Below are 19,168 nucleotides of genomic sequence, written 5' to 3'. Positions count from 1 at the left end.
TAATTCTCTGAGGTATTCCAGGCTATTGATGAATGCGTGAAACTCAGTGGCCAACTGACTCCCAGCATTGTAGCAACGGGACCGAAGAATACTTAGATACACTGCATCAACCAACCAGGTGACTCATCCAATGAAACTTTGATATGATTAGCTCATCAGCCATGATGTCATACTGTAAAGTGCTGGTGAATTTACACATGCAGAGAGCACAGGCTCTATAAATCCATTGGCCTCAGTTTCAGCAAACATAGAAGTGAGCAAAAAACCTTTCTGAATGTATGATGTCACCTTTCACACTTGATTTCCAGTGGCCTCAAATACACTCTTAGACAAGTGGAAATAATTATGACAGGACCAGGGCAGTAGGTACACTCTTAGAAAAAGGGTTATTCAGCTGTCCCCATAGGAGAACACTTTAAAGATCTATTTTTGGTTCCAGGTAGAACCTTTTGGGATTCCCTTTAGAACCCTTTCCACAGAGGGTGCGTCTGCACAGCCCACTGCATCCTGTGCCTGCGCCCCGCATCAGCAGGGCAAAAACAACTATCCAGCCAGGACGGGTTGTGCAGGCTCTACGCTCAAGACCTCCAGTGCGCCTCCACGGCCCAGTGTAGCCGGTGCCTCTGCCTAGGACAGGGCCTCCTGTATGTCTCTCCAGCCTGGTGAGTCCTGTGCCTGCGCCTAGAACTAATCCTCCCGTATGTCTCCCCAGCCTGGTGAGCCCTGTGGCAGCTCAACGTACCAGACTGCCCATACGTCTCCTCCCTCCAGTGATGATCCATGGCAAGAAGCCTCCAGTGATGATCCATGGCAAGAAGCCTCCAGTGATGATCCATGGCACGAAGCCTCCAGTGATGATCCATGACACGAAGCCTCCAGTGATGATCCATGGCAAGAAGCCTCCAGTGATGATCCATGGCACGAAGCCTCCAGTGAGGAGTCATGGAACGAAGGCCTCCAGTCCGGAGCCTCCAGCGAAGGTCTCCAGTCCGGAGCCTCCAGCGACGTTCTCCAGTCCGGCACCTCCAGCGACGGCCTCCAGTCCGGAGCCTCCAACGACGGCCTCCAGTCCGGAACCTCCAGCGACGTTCTCCAGTTCGGAGCCTCCAGCGACGTTCTCCAGTCCGGAGCCTCCAGCGACGGCCTCCAGTCCGGAGCCCCCAACGAGGGTGCCCAGTCCGGGGCCCGCTACGAGGGTCCCCAGTCTGGGGTCGGCTACGAGGGTCCCCACACCAGAGGCGCCACCAAAGTGGGGGGAGCCAGAGGCGGAGGGGGGTCTACGTCCCGCACCAGAGCCGCCGCCGTAATGGAAGCCCACACGGACCCTCCCCTTTAGAGTCAGGTTTTGCGGCCGGAGTCCGCACCTTTGGGGGAGGGTACTGTCACGCCCTGGCCATAGAGAGGCTTTTATTCTCTATTTTGGTTAGGCCAGGGTGTGACTAGGGTGGGCATTCTAGTTTCTTTATTTCTATGTTTTCTATTTCTTTGTGTTTGGCCGGGTGTGGTTCTCAATCAGAGGCAGCTGTCTATCGTTGTCTCTGATTGAGAACCATACTTAGGTAGCTCTTTTTTCCACCTGTCTTTGTGGGAAGTTGACTTTGTTTAGGGCACATAGCCTTTAGCTTCACGGTTTGTTTTTGTAGTGTTTATTGTTTTGTTCGGCATAATGTTTTATTAATAAAAGAAAATGTACGCTCACCACACTGCACCTTGGTCCTCCTCTTTCAACAGCCGTGACACTACCTTCAAACTCAGTACCTCTTTGCTTGACATCATGGGAAAATCAAAAGAAATCAGCCAAGACCTCAGAAAACAAATTGTAGACCTCCACAAGTCTGGTTCATCCTTGGAAGAAATTTACAACCGCCTGAAGGTACCACGTTCATCTGTACAAACAATAGTACGCAAGTATAAACACCATGGGACCATGCAGCCGTCATACCGCTCAGGAAGGAGACGCGTTCTGTCTCCTAGAGATGAATGTACTTTGGTGCAAAAAGTGCAAATCAATCCCAGAACAACAGCAAGGGACCTTGTGAAGATGCTGGAGGAAACAGGTACAAAAGTATCTATAGCCACAGTAAAACGAGTCCTATGTCGACATAACCTGAAAGGCCGCTCAGCAAGGAAGAAGCCACTGCTCCAAAACCGCCATTAAAAAGCCAGACTACGGTTTGCAACTCCATATGCGTACAAAGATCGTACTTTTTGGAGTGTCCTGGCGTCTGATAAAACAAAAATAGAACTGTTTGGCCATAACGACCATCGTTATGTTTGGAGGAAAATTGGGAGGCTTGCAAGCCAAAGAACACCATCCCAACCGTGAAGCACGGGGGTGGCAGCATCATGTTGTGGGGGTGTTTTGCTGCAGGAGGGACTGGTGCACTTCACAAAATAGTTGGCATCACGAGGAAAGAAAAGTATGTGGATATATTGAAGAAACATCTCAAGACATCAGTCAGGAAGTTAAAGCTTGGTCGCAAATGGGTCTTCAAAATGAACAATGACCCCAAGCATACTTCCAAAGTTGTGGCAAAATGGGTTGAGCACAACAAAGTCAAGGTATCGGAGTGGCCATCACAAAGCCCTGACCTCAATCCTATAGAAAATGTGTGGGCAGAACTGAAAAAGTGTGTGCGAGCAAGGAGGCCTTACAAACCTGTCTCAGTTCCACCAGCTCTGTCAGAAGGAATGGGCCAAAATTCACCCAACTTATTGTGGGAAGCTTGTGGAAGGCTACCCGAAATGTTTGACCCAAGTTAAACAATTTAAAGGCAATGCTACCAAATACTAATTGAGTGTATGTGAACTTCTGACCCACAGGGAATGTGATGAAATAAATTAAAGCTGAAATTAATCATTCTCTCTACTATTATTCTGACATTTCACATTCTTAAAATAAAGCGGTGATCCTAACTGACCTAAGACGGAATTTTTACTCGGATTAAATGTGAGGAATTGTGAAAAACTGAGTTTAAATGGCTAAGGTGTATGTAAACTTCCGACTTCAACTGTATCTGCAAATTTCAAGACATGGCATATGAGGGTACAAAGAGATACCTGATGGGTTGGGCAATCATTTTCTCGTCAATCATCTTTAAAAAACGTACATTTCAAAACCGGAAATCAACCAATCTTCCGTCGTTAACACAATGGAAAGGTCAAATGCTTTATTACCTAAATGTTTAAAGTGCATGGGCGACTGAGAGAAACCAAATGGTACAGTTTCAGGCCATGTGGCGGAGAGTGAAGCGGGTGCTGAACATGGAGGTTGGAGCATGTGGGTTTGGGAGGGTGTGATTTAGTTGATGTTTGTGTGATGTCGTTTCTATGTGTATGTTTTGTTTTGTAAAAAAATGTATAATAATTTACAAACAAAAAAATACCTGGTGTGAGTCAGCATCCAGTTCCTAATAAGGTCGAGTCATCCAGACAACATGAGTGTTAGAGGAAAATCCCTAAAGCCCAGAAGAAACTGGTGATATCATCTACTTACTAATTCCAGTAACAGTGTTTTACAGTGAGCATGTATTATAACTGCCTGTCTCCCAAATGGCACCCTATTCTCTACTTTTATCCAGAGTCCTATGGGTCCTTGTCAAGAGTGGTGCACTATATAGTGGATAGGGTGCAATTTGGGACTCACAATTAATATAGTACATGCTATGGAGTTGCTGATCTGTTTATTGAATTAAAGTACACTTCTTTGCTCTGTGTTTAGTGTTGAGTTTTCACTGGGAGATCAAATGTTAATGCTTTAGCTAAGGCTAACAAGGAGGGGAAGGCTGTGTGTGAGTGTGTGTGTTTGGGGAGTAGAGGGACTCCAGCATGTCTCCAGATGGTATTTATTGCATGCTTTGTTTTAACATCCATTCAATATGTGTGAAAATCTATTTCTCATTTGGACCTAATTGTCTTTTTAAGTTGGTGACTCGATTCTATCTGCGAGACGGTGTGTTTGGGCCCCACCCACTAGCAGCTGCATTTCACACCCCAATTACATGTGTCTGTCTGGGGCCACACGGTAGAAAGAACAGGCCTTTGGGGAGGCTCCTCAGCCTCCTTCTCCTCGATGAGCTAGCTAGGAAGCTTCCCACATGGTACCCTTTTCTCTTCTTACGGTAGGGCACTACTTTTCATTAGGACCCAATTGTCTTTTTGTGTTGGTGACTCAAGACTCAAAAGTAGTGCACTATATAGGGAATATGATGCCATTTAGGACTCAGACTAATTTACAGAGTTTAATCTATGCTTATGGGAACCCTGTATAATCTCAAAGTAAGCAGCCTCGCCCAATGACCCAGTCAGTAGTGCAGTACGGCTCTGGTTCTTCTCCAATAGCTTTTGTGTACGGTGCGGTAATCACTGGACTATGTGGTAAGTTACATCAGTGCAGATGTAGTGTCAGTAGACATTTTTTGGAATGATACATAGACAATGATGTCATAGTTACACTAAATCCAGTCATTAATCTTGTTGTGCAGTATGACGACATGTGCATGTTATCATACTTCTGTGGAATCATGTCTCTCACATAGCTAGGTCAATCATAGTCATTATACATTGTACATCTTCACTGTAAAACTCTGACTGTCTCCCAAATGGCACCCTATTCCCTATATAGTGCACCACTTTGACCAGGACTCATAGGGCTCTGGTCAAACGTGGTGCACTGTATGGGCCCTGGTCAAATGTACTGCACTATAGGGAATATGGTGCCATTTGGGACTCACAGACTCTACAGTATGTGCAGGCCTATACTTTACACACTGATACATTGCATAACATCTGGGAAGTTTCACCTACATTTGACTAAGGGATGCATTATTATGATTCACACACCAAGGTCATGCTGTACTTTGCTGTGTATAATACAACACTTAAACTCCGTCCCAAATGGCACCCTATTGCCTATATAGTGCACTACTTTTGATCAGGACCCATAGGTAGGGGCATGGTTAAAAGTACTTCACCATGTAGGGATAAGGGTGCCATTTGGGACACAGCCTTAGCGTGTAGTCATACTGTATAATAGTGACATTGGAGCAGTAGGAAACAGCTGTTACATTTGAAGCAAGGCCACAAAGGCTGTATATTCTTGTTTAGTTGTTTGAGGATTGATTCAGACACATTTTATGACCAATAACTTGCTATTACCAAAACAGACATCTCAAAAGTATCATGGAAAATAATTCAGTAAGCGTAAGAGCTCACAAATTGCATTTAGCCTATACAAAATGTTTAATTTACAAAAATGACACACTCTTTACAAAGCATGGAAAGCTACGTTTTTATCTGCAAACCAGGGATAGAGAGATTCTTGAAGACTGATTCAGTACCCCCAACATGAGACATTTGATACATGTAATGTTCAGTCAAATAGGATGTAATCCTCACACATTTCAGCAGAATAAAAAAAGCATCCACCACAGCAAATTGTTTAATTCTACCTCACCAAAAGCTAGTGTTTGCTTAGACTCATTGTTGTTCAGTGAACGGCCTTCATCTCACTCCCTAAATTGAAATGGTCTCTTTGAGAATCCTTCTTGCGCTGAATCTGTATGTGATTTCCCCCTTGAAGCTATACAGAACATGATACCATCACTAATCTCAGAGCCTTGTATGCCCATTGCATACCTCAGTAAATCATGAATCTTGATCCAGAAAGAGAGAGAGTGATAGAGAGAGCAACAGGGACAGAGGGAGAGAAAGAGTCAGAGAGCGGGGGGAGGAAGAGAGAGAGGGGGGAGAGAGAGTGATAAAGAGAGTGAGAGGGAGAGAGGAAGCGAGAGAGGGAGAGAAAGAGAGAGCGTCAGAGAGCGGTGGGAGGAAGAGAGAGAGGGGAGCGAGATGGAGTGAGTGAGAGAGAGAACACATTTGAACAAAAGTGCCATTAAGCACTATGTGTGATAGTGTGAATTTCAAAAAGCCATTTGTACATAAAGAAACAACCATCTAATTTTGTCTGAATTTAGTGTATGTAGCCATCTCTTTGTGCTGTGTATGTAGCCATCTCTTTGTGCTGTGTATGTAGCCATCTCTTTGTGCTGTGTATGTAGCCATTCTAATTGTGCTGTGTATGTAGCCATCTCTTTGTGCTGTGTATGTAGCCATCTCTTGTTGCTTGTGTGTAGCCATCTCTTTGTGCTGTGTATGTAGCCATCTCTTTGTGCTGTGTATGTAGCCATCTCTTTGTGCTGTGTATGTAGCATCTAATTGTGCTGTGTGTGTAGCCATCTCTTTGTGCTGTGTGTGTAGCCATCTCTTTGTGCTGTGTATGTAGCCATCTCTTTGTGCTGTGTATGTAGCCATCTCTTTGTGCTGTGTGTGTAGCCATCTCTTTGTGCTGTGTGTGTAGCCATCTCTTTGTGCTGTGTATGTAGCCATCTCTTTGTGCTGTGTGTGTAGCCATCTCTTTGTGCTGCGGAATGGAAGCAAAAACTGACCTGTCAAACAACGGATTGCTACTTGTTTGTAGAAGAATAAATAGGACATGTTCTGGAAGATTCTGCAGTTCCACTGAATGTCTACCGCTTGTTAATGTAGGGATATTTTTACATGCATGAGATGCATACAGTAGATATCTACATTTGACACTTTTTTCCATAAAGAAAATGACCATGGTTTTTGAAATAGACACAAGACAAGACATTAGCCCCAGTCTCCTACCGTATAACAGTGTCTGTACCCAGGTTATCCTCTGAGTAACAGCGGAAGCGACTTGAAATCCCCACAAAAACAAATTACATTGATACATCGTGTAAGATAACATGTCAGAGACAGAGAGAGACTGACAGCTAGAACCGCAGGACATGTGCGACAGTCTCAAGCCATAAGCACATTGGAAAACCCAACCATAGATCATGCCCTCCTCTCATCAGTAAATACGACGGACTATATGAGACTGTATGAGACCAAACAATATATTTTACCACACAATATACAATATTGTTATATTATTTATCACGCAATATACAGCAATTTTTTTTTATATATATATACTGAGTGTACAAAACATTAAGGACACCTGTTCTTTCCATTACATATAACAGGTGAATCCAGGTGAAAGCTATGATCCCTTATCACTTGTTAAATCCATCTCAATCAGTATAGTTGAAGGGGAGGAGACAGATTAAAGAAGGATTTTTAAGCATTGAGACATGGATTGTGTATGTTTGCCATTCAGAGGGTGACAAAAGATTTAAGTGCCTTTGAATGAGGTATGGAAGTAGGTGCCAGGCGCACCGGTTTGAGTCTAGAACTGCAACACTGCTGGGTTTTTCACACTCAACAGTTTCCTGTGTGTATTAATAGTGGTCCATCACCCAAAGGACATCCAGACAACTTTACACAACTGTGGAATTGGAGTCAACATGGGCCAGCATCCCTGTGGAAAGCTTTCGACACCTTGATGAATTGAGGCTGTTCTGAGGGCAAAAATATGGGGTGCAACTCAATATTAGGAAGGTGTCCTTAATGTTTTGTACACTCAGTGTATTTTTTATTGAGTTTTTATGTGATCAATTAAAGTTGTCTCTGCCTTCTGTGGTCATATCCAACATGTAAGTGTAGTGTTGGCGGTATGGTTTAACAACATGTGACCTCCAAATAACTATTGTTGTTGTTGTGACCATTACCAACAGGTTTTGATTGCGGTAAAAAATGTATGTGCTCAATCTTCTGAAAATGGTTATGGGAATAATACTGAATATTTTCACTGGAAATCCAGAGTTCTTCAGATCTCTGTCTCTTTTCTCTAGTAAAACCCATATTGACTCAGAACATTAAAAGTGGAAAATAGCAAGAATCCAAGCTCTTTTCTTGTGTGCCTGCCAACTCAACAAGTCACAACATATCACACTGCATCCATAATGGAAAATCCATTGTCCCCACTGCGTTGAGAGTCAAAAACAACTTAGGGGACATTTTCCCATGAAGCTGCAACAGTATAATTACCAATGGCACATACTGTCTGCCTGCTTCCCAAATGATACCCATCATAGTGCACTACTTTTGAGTCCCATAGGCCCTGGTCAAAACTAGTGCACTATATACAGATGTAGGATCTTAATTTAAGCCAGTTTGCTACAGCAGGAAAATAATCCTGCAGCAACAGGAAATACAAATAATTATGTGGATTACTGTATAAATAATGGACATTTGTGTAAGAGTTAATACATTTTTCGTAAAGGAAAATCAAGTTTGACATTTCTAAGTGGAAATTGCAAACTTTAGAAGCCTTTTTAAACCTCAAATACACTACAAGTTCTAAATGTCCTGCATTGCATGAAAGTTCACCTGCAATAGAGTATTCAGAGAGGTTGGGTTAAATGCGGAAGACACATTTCAGTTGAATGCATTCAGTTGTACAACTGACTAGGTATCCCCCTTTCCCTTGCCCTTTCAAATTAAGATCCTACATCTGTAGAGTTATCATCTACTCTGATGATTTCCTGGCATGGGTAACACACAGACAGCAGTACATCAGGACGTCTCTTATAACGTACTGTACAGCAGCAACCAAACCTAATGTGTTTGGCCCAGAGAGGGGAGGAACTTTTCTGAGTCCTAAATGGCACCCTATTACATACAGATATTGGATCTTAATTTGAGCAGTATTGTCGCAGAAAAATAATCCTGCAGCAACAGGATTTTAACATTTAGTCCATAATGTTGCTTGATCGGGGGTGAGGCTATTAGCTGGCCTAAAGTTGGCTACATGAAAAGTGCAATACTAAAAATATAACCGCGTTTGTGTGGGTTTTCACTGAATTATTAAACTTGTAAAATTCTCAGCAAATAAGGAATTAAGATCCTACATCTATAGTGCACTAGTTTTGACCAGAACCCTATGGGGCCACTACATAGGGAATAGGGTGCCATTTGGGATTCAACTCTTGGCTCAGTGTGGTGTGGTGGATGTGAAGCAGTAGCTCTCGCTCTCTCTCTCTCTCTATCTATCTCTCTCTCTGTAGATGCAGTGTTCACCTCCTGATAACCTCAGGCCAGTTTCTGGGCCAAAAGCAAACATGACTATCAGCAGATGTTGGCGGGGTGGCCCAGAGGACATACTGTTGATTTGCATCCCTACTTTTGAAGTAGTGCACTATATAGGGAACAGGGTGTCATTTGGGACATGGCCTATGTATGCAGACAGACCACAGGTCCACAGTCTAATGGATGCTGATTCATAAACAGACAGTATAGCGCAAATATGGCTAGTCAAACCCATCTAGTGTGCTCGCATACTCACTTAAAGACCTTCTCTTGAAAAACGAGAAAAAAGCGCCAATAGTACTGCTTGTCCATTTTGAGACGCTGTAGCCAGTATACACTTCCTCAAAATAGTTAGAATTAATAATTAAGATAACTCAAGAAATATGTCATTAATTTTGACGTTTTTGCAGAGGAGATCTTAGTCGCACAATTTTACATCTAACTAAGATGTTTGGTGCACGAGTCGTCTCTCGTTGAATGAAATACAAAGACTTTATTGAAGAATATGTGTATATTGTGTGTATAATAGGTGTATACTGTCGACCAGTCACCGACGAAAGGGTGTAGACTTCGGCTCCGAACATCGGCTTACTTCCAGAAAATGTTTTATGTGCCCGAACAGCCGAAAAAACCCTCACTGATGTCCAAAACAACCAAAAACATCACAAAATGTCATCATAATATATGCACGAACTCAGCCAAACTATTTTGTCTGAGAAGTATGAGGAAGCCTTTACAGTTCACTCAATGTCTTGGTTTCCTCATGATCCACATGCGATCAAGATATCTTTAAGAGTAATGCATCTACTGGTGTGTGCATGTGCGTGTGTGTGTGTGAGTGTGTCCATGCGTGCTTGCATGCATACTTGAGTGTGTGTAAGACAGTTGGGGGTAAGTAGGTGACGGGTGGTGAGATGGTGACAAGGGATGACAGTATAGCCTGTGGAAAGCGCTCAGTTAAACAGAGCAACATGCCTCACAAGTCTACACAAGAGAACTGGTTCTGAGTCTTGGGGTAGGGGCCATCACCGAGGTGACAGCTTGACTTGCTTTTGAAAAATCTTGCAAATTACACATTTGAATCAAGATCCAAAAATAACTTCAGGTGCAAACTGTTTTGATGTAATCTATGATAAAATAAATCATCAAAGGTGAGGTGTTCCTGTTAACGTCAATCAAATGTGAATTAAATAGTGGTTTTGGTGGAGTAACCTACAGTAATCTGTTAAGAAACGTTGTATAAAAGGCAGCTGAGACCGAAGCTACAGTATATGGAGAAATTAAACAAACAATGGTTGGGGATTACCAGACTGAGACATGTAGTCATGCATGTGACAAACCAATCTGTATCCTAAAAAAAATGGCACCCTATTCCCTATATAGTGGACAACTTCTGGCCAAAAGTAGTGCACTATGTAGGGAATAGGATATGGTCCCAATGGCATGTTAGGTCCTGCACAAGCCCTTTCTCAAGGCAACACCTCATATTTAGTTTCTCAGGGTGACACCTGCGGGCACAGGCAGAGATTTCGACATGATGAGGGAAGCTGGATCCAAGCCATGGGAGAAAAAAAGATGCATTCCAAATGGCACCCTATTCTCTATTGACCAGCGTGCATAGTGTTCTGGTCAAAAGTAGTGTACTGTATAGGGAATAGGGACGGGTTTGGGACGCAAACTGGGATCCTACATAGCCCAGAGGAACTAATGGGCTAGCATAGTAATCACAGACGCTCTCTGATTAATGATAGCAATGACTGAATTCTGCTGGCACAATCATGCAACCATTGTGCTCATACTGCAATGCACGTTGGAATCATAGAAACATGCTACTGTGTTTTTGGTGTTTGCTGAATTTGGTGCTGCTTTTTTGTTATGATTAATGCAGTGGTGGATTGCATTTTGCAGAGCATATCACAAGCTGCTTTGTTGCAATGCATTTAGATACAGTAGTAGTAATACAAACAGTGTATAACAGTGTATCTGATGACTTTTCAATGATTTTTATTCTAGTGTGAGATATGTATCTGGGTGTATACCTGTAGATTTAACACCAACCACACCCACAGTATTGTCATGGACCCACGGTTCTCAATGTTTGCTGCAGCTATGCATGCATGCTGTCAAAATGACCTCAATGAACAGACTCAAGATATATTATAATTGCTATACCTTTCTGCTAGCCTGACTTTGAACCCAGTGAGTCACAATAAACAGACACTAATCCGGTATTCAGACAGAAACTGAGAGGTCTGTTTTCTTTAGCTATATTAAAGGGGAAATCTGGGATTGAAGCATCCATTTTTTTTGCTTTTAGATGAATGATATAGTATATATAGCCAGTTTAGCCACACTTAGGTTTGAATAATGGAGCTGGGGGGGATGGCTGCTGTTTTACGGGCTCCTAACCATCTGTGCAATGTTGTTTGTTTTTTCGCATTGTTTGCAACTAATTTTGTACATAATGATGCTGCTACCGTCTCCGATGACCTAAAAGAGCTTCTGGACAACAGAACAGCGATTACTCACCTCGAACTGGACAAAGATTTTTTCTTTAATGAGTCCGACGCAAAGGATATACTGCTTTGTCGAGACAAGGCACAAATCCCCGTCATCAGTGTGAAGAAAAGACAGAGAAAAAGAGGGAGGAGGGCGGGGTGCCTGGTAAGAATTCGCCGACGAGTAGGTAAACCACCACTTCCCTCCGTATTATTGTCCAACGTGCAATCATTGGAAAACAAACTAGACAATCTACGATTAAGACTATCCTACCAACGGGACATTAAAAACTGTAATATCTTATGTTTCATAGAGACTTGGCTGAACGATGACACGGATAATATAGAGCTGGCTGGCTTCTCCGTGTTTCAGCAGGACAGAGCAGCTATGTCTGGTAAGACGAGGGCCAGGTGTGTGTGTGTGTCTATTTGTCAATAACTGCTGGCCCGCGATGTCTAATATTAAAGAAGTCTTGATGTATTGCTCACCTGAGGTAGAGTATCTCATGATAAGCTGTAGACCACACTATCTGCCTAGAGAGTTTTCATCAGTATATTTTGTAGCTGTCCACATACCACCACAGACCGATGCTGGCACTAAAACCGCGCTCAATGAGCTGTATAAGTCCATAAGCAAACAAGAAAATGCTCATCCAGAAGCGGCGCTCCTAGTGGCCGGGGACTTTAATGCAGGCAAACTTAAATCTGTTTTACCTCATTTTTACCAGCATGTTAAACGTGCAACCAGAGTGAAAAAACTCTATACCACCTTTATTCCACACACATAATTCTATCCTCCTGATTCCTGCTTACAAGCAAAAACTAAAGCAGGATGTACCAGTCACTCGCTCAATACGGAAGTGGTCTGTTGACACGGATGCTACGATACAGGACAGTTTTGCTAGCACAGAGTGGAATATGTTCCAGGATTCATCCAATGGCATTGAGGAGTATACCACCTCAGTCACTGGCTTCATCAATAACTGTATCAACGAAGTCGTCCCCATAGTGACCATACGCACAAGACATGGATTAAAGGAAACATCCGCAACGAGATAATAGCTAGAGCTGCCACTTTCAAGGAGCGGGACACTAATTCGGATGCTTAAAAGAAATCCCGCTATGCCCTCAGATCAAACAGGAAAAGCGTAAATACAGAACTAAGATTTAATCCTACTACACCAGCTCTGACGCTCATCGGATGTGGCATGGCTTGAAAACGATTACCGACTACAAAGGTAAACCCAGCCGCGAGCTGCCCAATGAAGCAAGTCTACCAGACGAGCTAAATGCCTTTTATGCTCGCTTCGAGGCAAGCAACACTAAACCATGCATGAGAGCACCATCTGTTCCGGATGACTGTGTGATCACGCTCTTTGTAGCTGATGTGAGCAAGACAGGTCAACATTCACAAAGCCGCGGGGCCAGATGGATTACCAGGACGTTTCTTAGCTGACATTTTCAACCTCTCCCTGGCCGAGTCTGTAATACCTACATGTTTCAAACAGACCACCATAGTCCCTGTGCCCAAGAAAGCAAAGGTAACTTGCCTAAATGATAACTGCCCATAGCACTCACGTCGGTAGCCACGAAGTGTTTTAAAAAGCTGGTCATGGCTCACATCAACACCATCATGCCAGAAACCCTAGACCCATTCCAATTCGCATACCGCCCCAACAGATCCACAGATGAAGCAATCTCAATCACACTCCACACTGCCCTTTCCCACATGTGAGAATGCTGTTAATTGACTACAGCTCAGCGTTCAACACCATAGTGCCCACAAGCTCATCACTAAGCTAAGGACCATGGGACTAAACACCTCCCTCTGCAACTGGATCCTGGACTTCCTGATGGGGTGCCCCCAGGTGGTAAGGATAGGCAACAACACATCTGCCATGCTGATCCTCAACACAGGGGCCCCTCAGGGGTGCATGTTTAGTCCCCTCCATTACTCCCTGTTCACCCAGGACTGCGTGGCCAAACACGATTCCAGCACCATCATTAAGTTTGCTGATGACACAACAGTGGTAAGCCTGATCACAGACAACGATGAGACAGCCAATAGGGAGGAGGTCAGAGACCTGTCAGTGTGGTGCCAGGACAACAACCTCTCTCTCAATGTGAGCAAGACAAAGGAGCTGATCATGGACTATAGGAAAAGGAGGGCCGAACAGGCCCCCATTAACATCGACAGGACGGAAGGGGAGCAGGTCAAGAGTTTCAAGTTACTTGGTGTCCACATCACCAACAAACTATCATGGTGAGCAAGCACCTAACTGAGGAACTCAATTTAACCTTGCGCAATACCCTAAATGCAGTTGCACCCCTAAAAACTAAAAACATTTGTCATAAGAAACTAGCTCCCTGGTATACAGAAAATACCCGAGCTCTGAAGCAAGCTTCCAGAAAATTGGAACGGAAATGGCGTCACACCAAACTGTAAGTCTTCCGACTAGCTTGGAAAGACAGTACCGTGCAGTATCGAAGAGCCCTCACTGCTGCTCGATCATCCTATTTTTCCAACTTAATTGAGGAAAATAAGAACAATCCAAAATTTATTTTTGATACTGTCGCAAAGCTAACTAAAAAGAAGCATTCCCCCAAGTGAGGATGGCTTTCACTTCAGCAGTAATACATTCATGAACTTCTTTGAGGAAAAGATCATGATCATTAGAAAGCAAATTACGGACTCCTCTTTAAATCTGCGTATTCCTCCAAAGCTCAGCTTTGCACAACTCTGCCAGGACCTAGGATCAAGAGAGACAATTAAGTGTTTTAGTACTATATCTCTTGACACAATGATGAAAATAATCATGGCCTCTAAACCTTCAAGCTGCATACTGGACCCTATTCCAACTAAACTACTGAAAGAGCTGCTTCCTGTGCTTGGCCCTCCTATGTTGAACATAATAAACGGCTCTCTATCCACCGGATGTGTACCAAACTCACTAAAAGTGGCAGTAATAAAGCCTCTCTTGAAAAGGCCAAACCTTGACCCAGAAAATATAAAAAACTATCGGCCTATATCGAATCTTCCATTCCTCTCAAAAATTCTAGAAAAAGCTGTTGCACAGCAACTCACTGCCTTCCTGAAGACAAACAATGTATATGAAATGCTTCAGTCTGGTTTTAGACCCCATCATAGCACTGAGACTGCACTTGTGAAGGTGGTAAATTACCTTTTAATGGCGTCAGACCGAGGCTCTGCATCTGTCCTCGTGCTCCTAGACCTTAGTGCTGGCTTTGATACCATCGATCACCACATTTTTTGGAGAGATTGGAAACCCAAATTGGTCTACACGGACCAGTTCTGGCCTGGTTTAGATCTTATCTGTCGGAAAGATATCAGTTTGTCTCTGTGAATGGTTTGTCCTCTGACAAATCAACTGTATATTTCGGTGTTCCTCAAGGTTACGTTTTAGGACCACTACTGTTTTCACTATATATTGTACCTCTTGGGGATGTCATTCGAAAACATAATGTTAACTTTCACTGCTATGCGGATGACACACAGCTGTACATTTCAATGAAACATGGTGAAGCCCCAAAATTGCCCTCGCTAGAAGCCTGTGTTTCAGACATAAGGAAGTGGATGGCTGAAAACTTTCTACTTTTAAACTCGGACAAAACAGAGATGCTTGTTCTAGGTCCCAAGAAACAAAGAGATCTTCTGTTGAATCTGACAATTAATCTTGATGGTTGTAAAGTCATCTCAAATAAAACTGTGAAAGACCTCGGCGTTACTCTGGACCCTGATCTCTCTTTTGACGAACATATCAGACTGTTTCAAGGACAGCTTTTTTCCATCTACGTAACATTGCAAAAGTCAGAAACTTTCTGTCCAAAAATGATGCAGAAATATTCATCCATGCTTTTCTTACTTCTAGGTTACCCGGATAAAGCACTAAATAAACTTCAGTTAGTGCTAAATACGGCTGCTAGAATCCTGACTAGAACCAAAAAATCTGATCATATTACTCCAGTGCTAGCCTCCCTACACTGGCTTCCTGTTAAGGCAAGGGCTGATTTCAAGGTTTTACTGCTGACCTACAAAGCATTACATGGGCTTGCTCCTACCTATCTTTCCGATTTGGTCCTGCCGCACTTACCTACACGTACGCTACAGTCACAAGACGCAGGCCTCCTAATTGTCCCTAGAATTTTTAAACAAACAGCTGGAGGCAGGGCTTTCTCTTATAGAGCTCCATTTTTATGGAATGGTCTGCCTACCCATGTGAGAGACGCAGACTCGGTCTCAACTGTTAAGTCTTTCCTGAAGACTCATCTCTTCAGTGGGTCATATGATTGAGTGTAGTCTGGCCCAGGAGTGTGAAGGTGAAAGGAAAGGCTCTGGAGCAACGAACCGCCCTTGCTGTCTCTGCCTGGCCGGTTCCCCTCTCTCCACTGGGATTCTCTGCCTCTAACCCAATTACAGGGGCTGAGTCACTGGCTTACTGGTGCTCTTTCATGCCGTCCCTAGGAGGGGTGCGTCACAGTTACTGACGTCATCTTCCTGTCTGGGTTGGCGCCCCCCCTTGGGTTGTGCCGTGGCGGAGATCTTTGTGGGCTATACTCGGCCTTGTCTCAGGATGGTAAGTTGGTGGTTGAAGATATCCCTCTAGTGGTGTGGGGGCTGTGCTTTGGCAAAGTGGGTGGGGTTATATCCTTCCTGTTTGGCCCTGTCCGGGGGTATCATCGGATTTGGCCACAGTGTCTCCTGACCCCTCCTGTCTCAGCCTCCAGTATTTATGCTGCAGTAGTTTATGTGTCGGGGGGCTAGGGTCAGTTTGTTATATCTGGAGTACTTCTCTGGTGTCCTGTGTGAATTTAAGTATGCTCTCATGCTCTCTCTAATTCTCTCTTTCTTTCTCTCTCTCGGAGGACCTGAGCCATAGGACCATGCCTCAGGACTACCTGGCATGATGACTCCTTGCTGTCCCCAGTCCACCTGGCCGTGCTGCTGCTGCAGTTTCAACTGTTCTGCCTGTGGCTATGGAACCCTGACCTGTTCACCGGACGTACTACCTGTCCCAGACCTGCTGTTTTCAACTCTCTAGAGACAGCAGAAGCGGTAGAGATACTCTTAATGATCGGCTATGAAAGCCAACTGACATTTACTCCTGAGGTGCTGACTTGCTGCACCCTCGACAACTACTGTGATTATTATTATTTGACCATGCTGGTCATTTATGAACATTTGAACATCTTGGCCATGTTCTGTTATAAGCTCCACCCGGCACAGCCAGAAGAGGACTGGCCACCACTCATAGCCTGGTTCCTCTCTAGGTTTCTTCCTAGGTTTTGGCCTTTCTAGGGAGTTTTTCCTAGCCACCGTGCTTCTACACCTGCATTGCTTGCTGTTTGGGGTTTTAGGCTGGGTTTCTGTACAGCACTTTGGGATATCAGCTGATGTAAGAAGGGCTATATAAATACATTTGATTTGATGGTCCAAACACACCAAGACAGTTGTGAAGAGGGCACGACAACACCTTTTCCCCCTCAGTAGACTGAAAAGATTTGGCTTGGGTCCCCAGATCCTCAGAAAGTTCTACAGCTGCACCATCAAGCGCATCTTGACTGGTTTTATCACCGCCTGGTAGGGCAAATGCTCGGCATCTGACCGTAAGGCACTACAGAGGGTAGTGAGTATGGCCCAGTACATCACTGGGGCCAAGCTTCCTGACATCCAGGACCTAAACTCAGCAACAAAAGAAACGTCCTCTCACTGTCAACTGCGTTTATTTTTAGCAAACTTAACATGTGTAAATATTTGTATGAACATAACAAGATTCAACAACTGAGACATAAACTGAACAAGTTCCACAAACCATGTTATTGACTTGTTTATTGTTTACTCCATGTGTAACTCTGTGTTGTTGTCTGTTCACACTGCTATGCTTTATCTTGGCCAGGTCGCAGTTGCAAATGAGAACTTGTTCTCAACTAGCCTACCTGGTTAAATAAAGGTGAAATAAAAAAAATTAAAAAAAATGTGACTAACAGAAATTTACTAATGTGTCCCTGAACAAAGGGGGGTCAAAATCAAAAGTAACAGTCAGTATCTGGTGTGGCCACCAGCTGCATTAAGTAGTGGAGTGCATCTCCTCCTCATGGACTGCACCAGATTTGCCCGTTCTTGCTGTGAGATGCTACCCCACTCTTCCACCAAGCCACCTGCAAGTTCCCGGACATTTCTGGGGGTATGGCCCTAGCCCTCACCCTCGGATCCAACAGGTCCCAGACGTGCTTAATGGGATTGAGATCTGGGCTCTTCGCTGGCCATGGCAGAACACTGACATTCCTGTCTTGCAAGAAATCACGCACAGAACGAGCAGTATGGCTGGTGGCATTGTCATGCTGGAGGATCGTGTCAGGATGAGCCTGCAGGAAGGGTACCACATGAGGAGGAAGATGTCTTCCCTGTAATGCACAGCGTTGAGATTGCCTGCAATGTCGAATCCGACCATCACCCCTGATGAGATAAAACCGCGACTCGTCAGAGAAGACCACTTTTTGCCAGTCCTGTCTGGTCCAACAACGGTGGGTTTGTGCCCATAGGCAACGTTGTTGCCGGTGATGTCTGGTGAGGACCTGCCTTACAACAGGCCTACAAGCCCTCAGTCCAGCCTCTCTCAGCCTATTGCGGACAGTCTGAGCACTGACGGAGGGATTGTGCGTTCCTGGTGTAACTTGGGCAGTTGTTGTTGCCATCCTGCACCTGTCCTGCAGGTGTGATGTTCGGATGTACCGATCCTGTGCAGGTGTTGTAACGCGTGGTCTGCCACTGCGAGGATGATCAGCTGTCCGTCCTGTCTCCCTGTAGCGCTGTCTTAGGCGTCTCACAGTACGGACATTGCAATTTATTGCCCTGGCCACATTTACAGTCCTCATGCCTCCTTGCAGCATGCCTAAGGCACGTTCACGCAGATGAGCAGGGACCCTAGGCATCTTTCTTTTGGTGTTTTTCAGAGTCAGTAGAAAGGCCTCTTTAGTGTTCTAAGTTTTCATAACTGTGACATTAATTGCCTATCGTCTGTAAGCTGTTAGTGTCTTAACGACCGTTCCACAGGTGCATGTTCATTAATTGTTTATGGTTCAATGAACATGCATGGGAAACAGTGGTTAAACCCTTTACAATGAAGATCTGTGAAGTTATTTGGATTTTTATGAATTATCTTTGAAAGACAGGGTCCTGAAAAAGGGAAGTTTCTTTTTTTGCTGAGTTTATATACAGTGTCAGAGGAAGGCCCAAAAAACTGTCAAAGACTCCAGTCACCCAAGTCGTAGACTGTTCTCTCTGCTACCGGACGGCAAGCAGTACCAGAGCGCCAAGTCTAGGACCAAAAGGCTCCTTAACAGCTTCTACCCCCAAGCCATTAGACTGCTGAACAACTAATCAAATGTCCACCCGGACTATCTACATTGACCCCCCCCTCCCTTCGTTTTCACACTGCTGCTACTCGCTGTTAATTATCTATGCATAGTCACTTTACAAATTACCTTGACTATCCTGTACCCCCCACATTGACTCGGTACCGGTACCCCCTGTATATAGCCTCGTTATTGTTATGTCAATTTTTTAAACTTTTGTTTATTTAGTAAATATTTCTTGAACTGCATTGTTGGTTAAGGGCTTGTAAGTAAGCATTTCACGGTAAGGTCTACACCTG

The sequence above is a fragment of the Salvelinus sp. IW2-2015 genome, linkage group LG19 (genome assembly GCF_002910315.2).
Source record: "Salvelinus sp. IW2-2015 linkage group LG19, ASM291031v2, whole genome shotgun sequence".
Lineage (NCBI taxonomy): Eukaryota > Metazoa > Chordata > Actinopteri > Salmoniformes > Salmonidae > Salvelinus > Salvelinus sp. IW2-2015.
Note: the sequence above shows the minus strand (reverse complement) of the source record.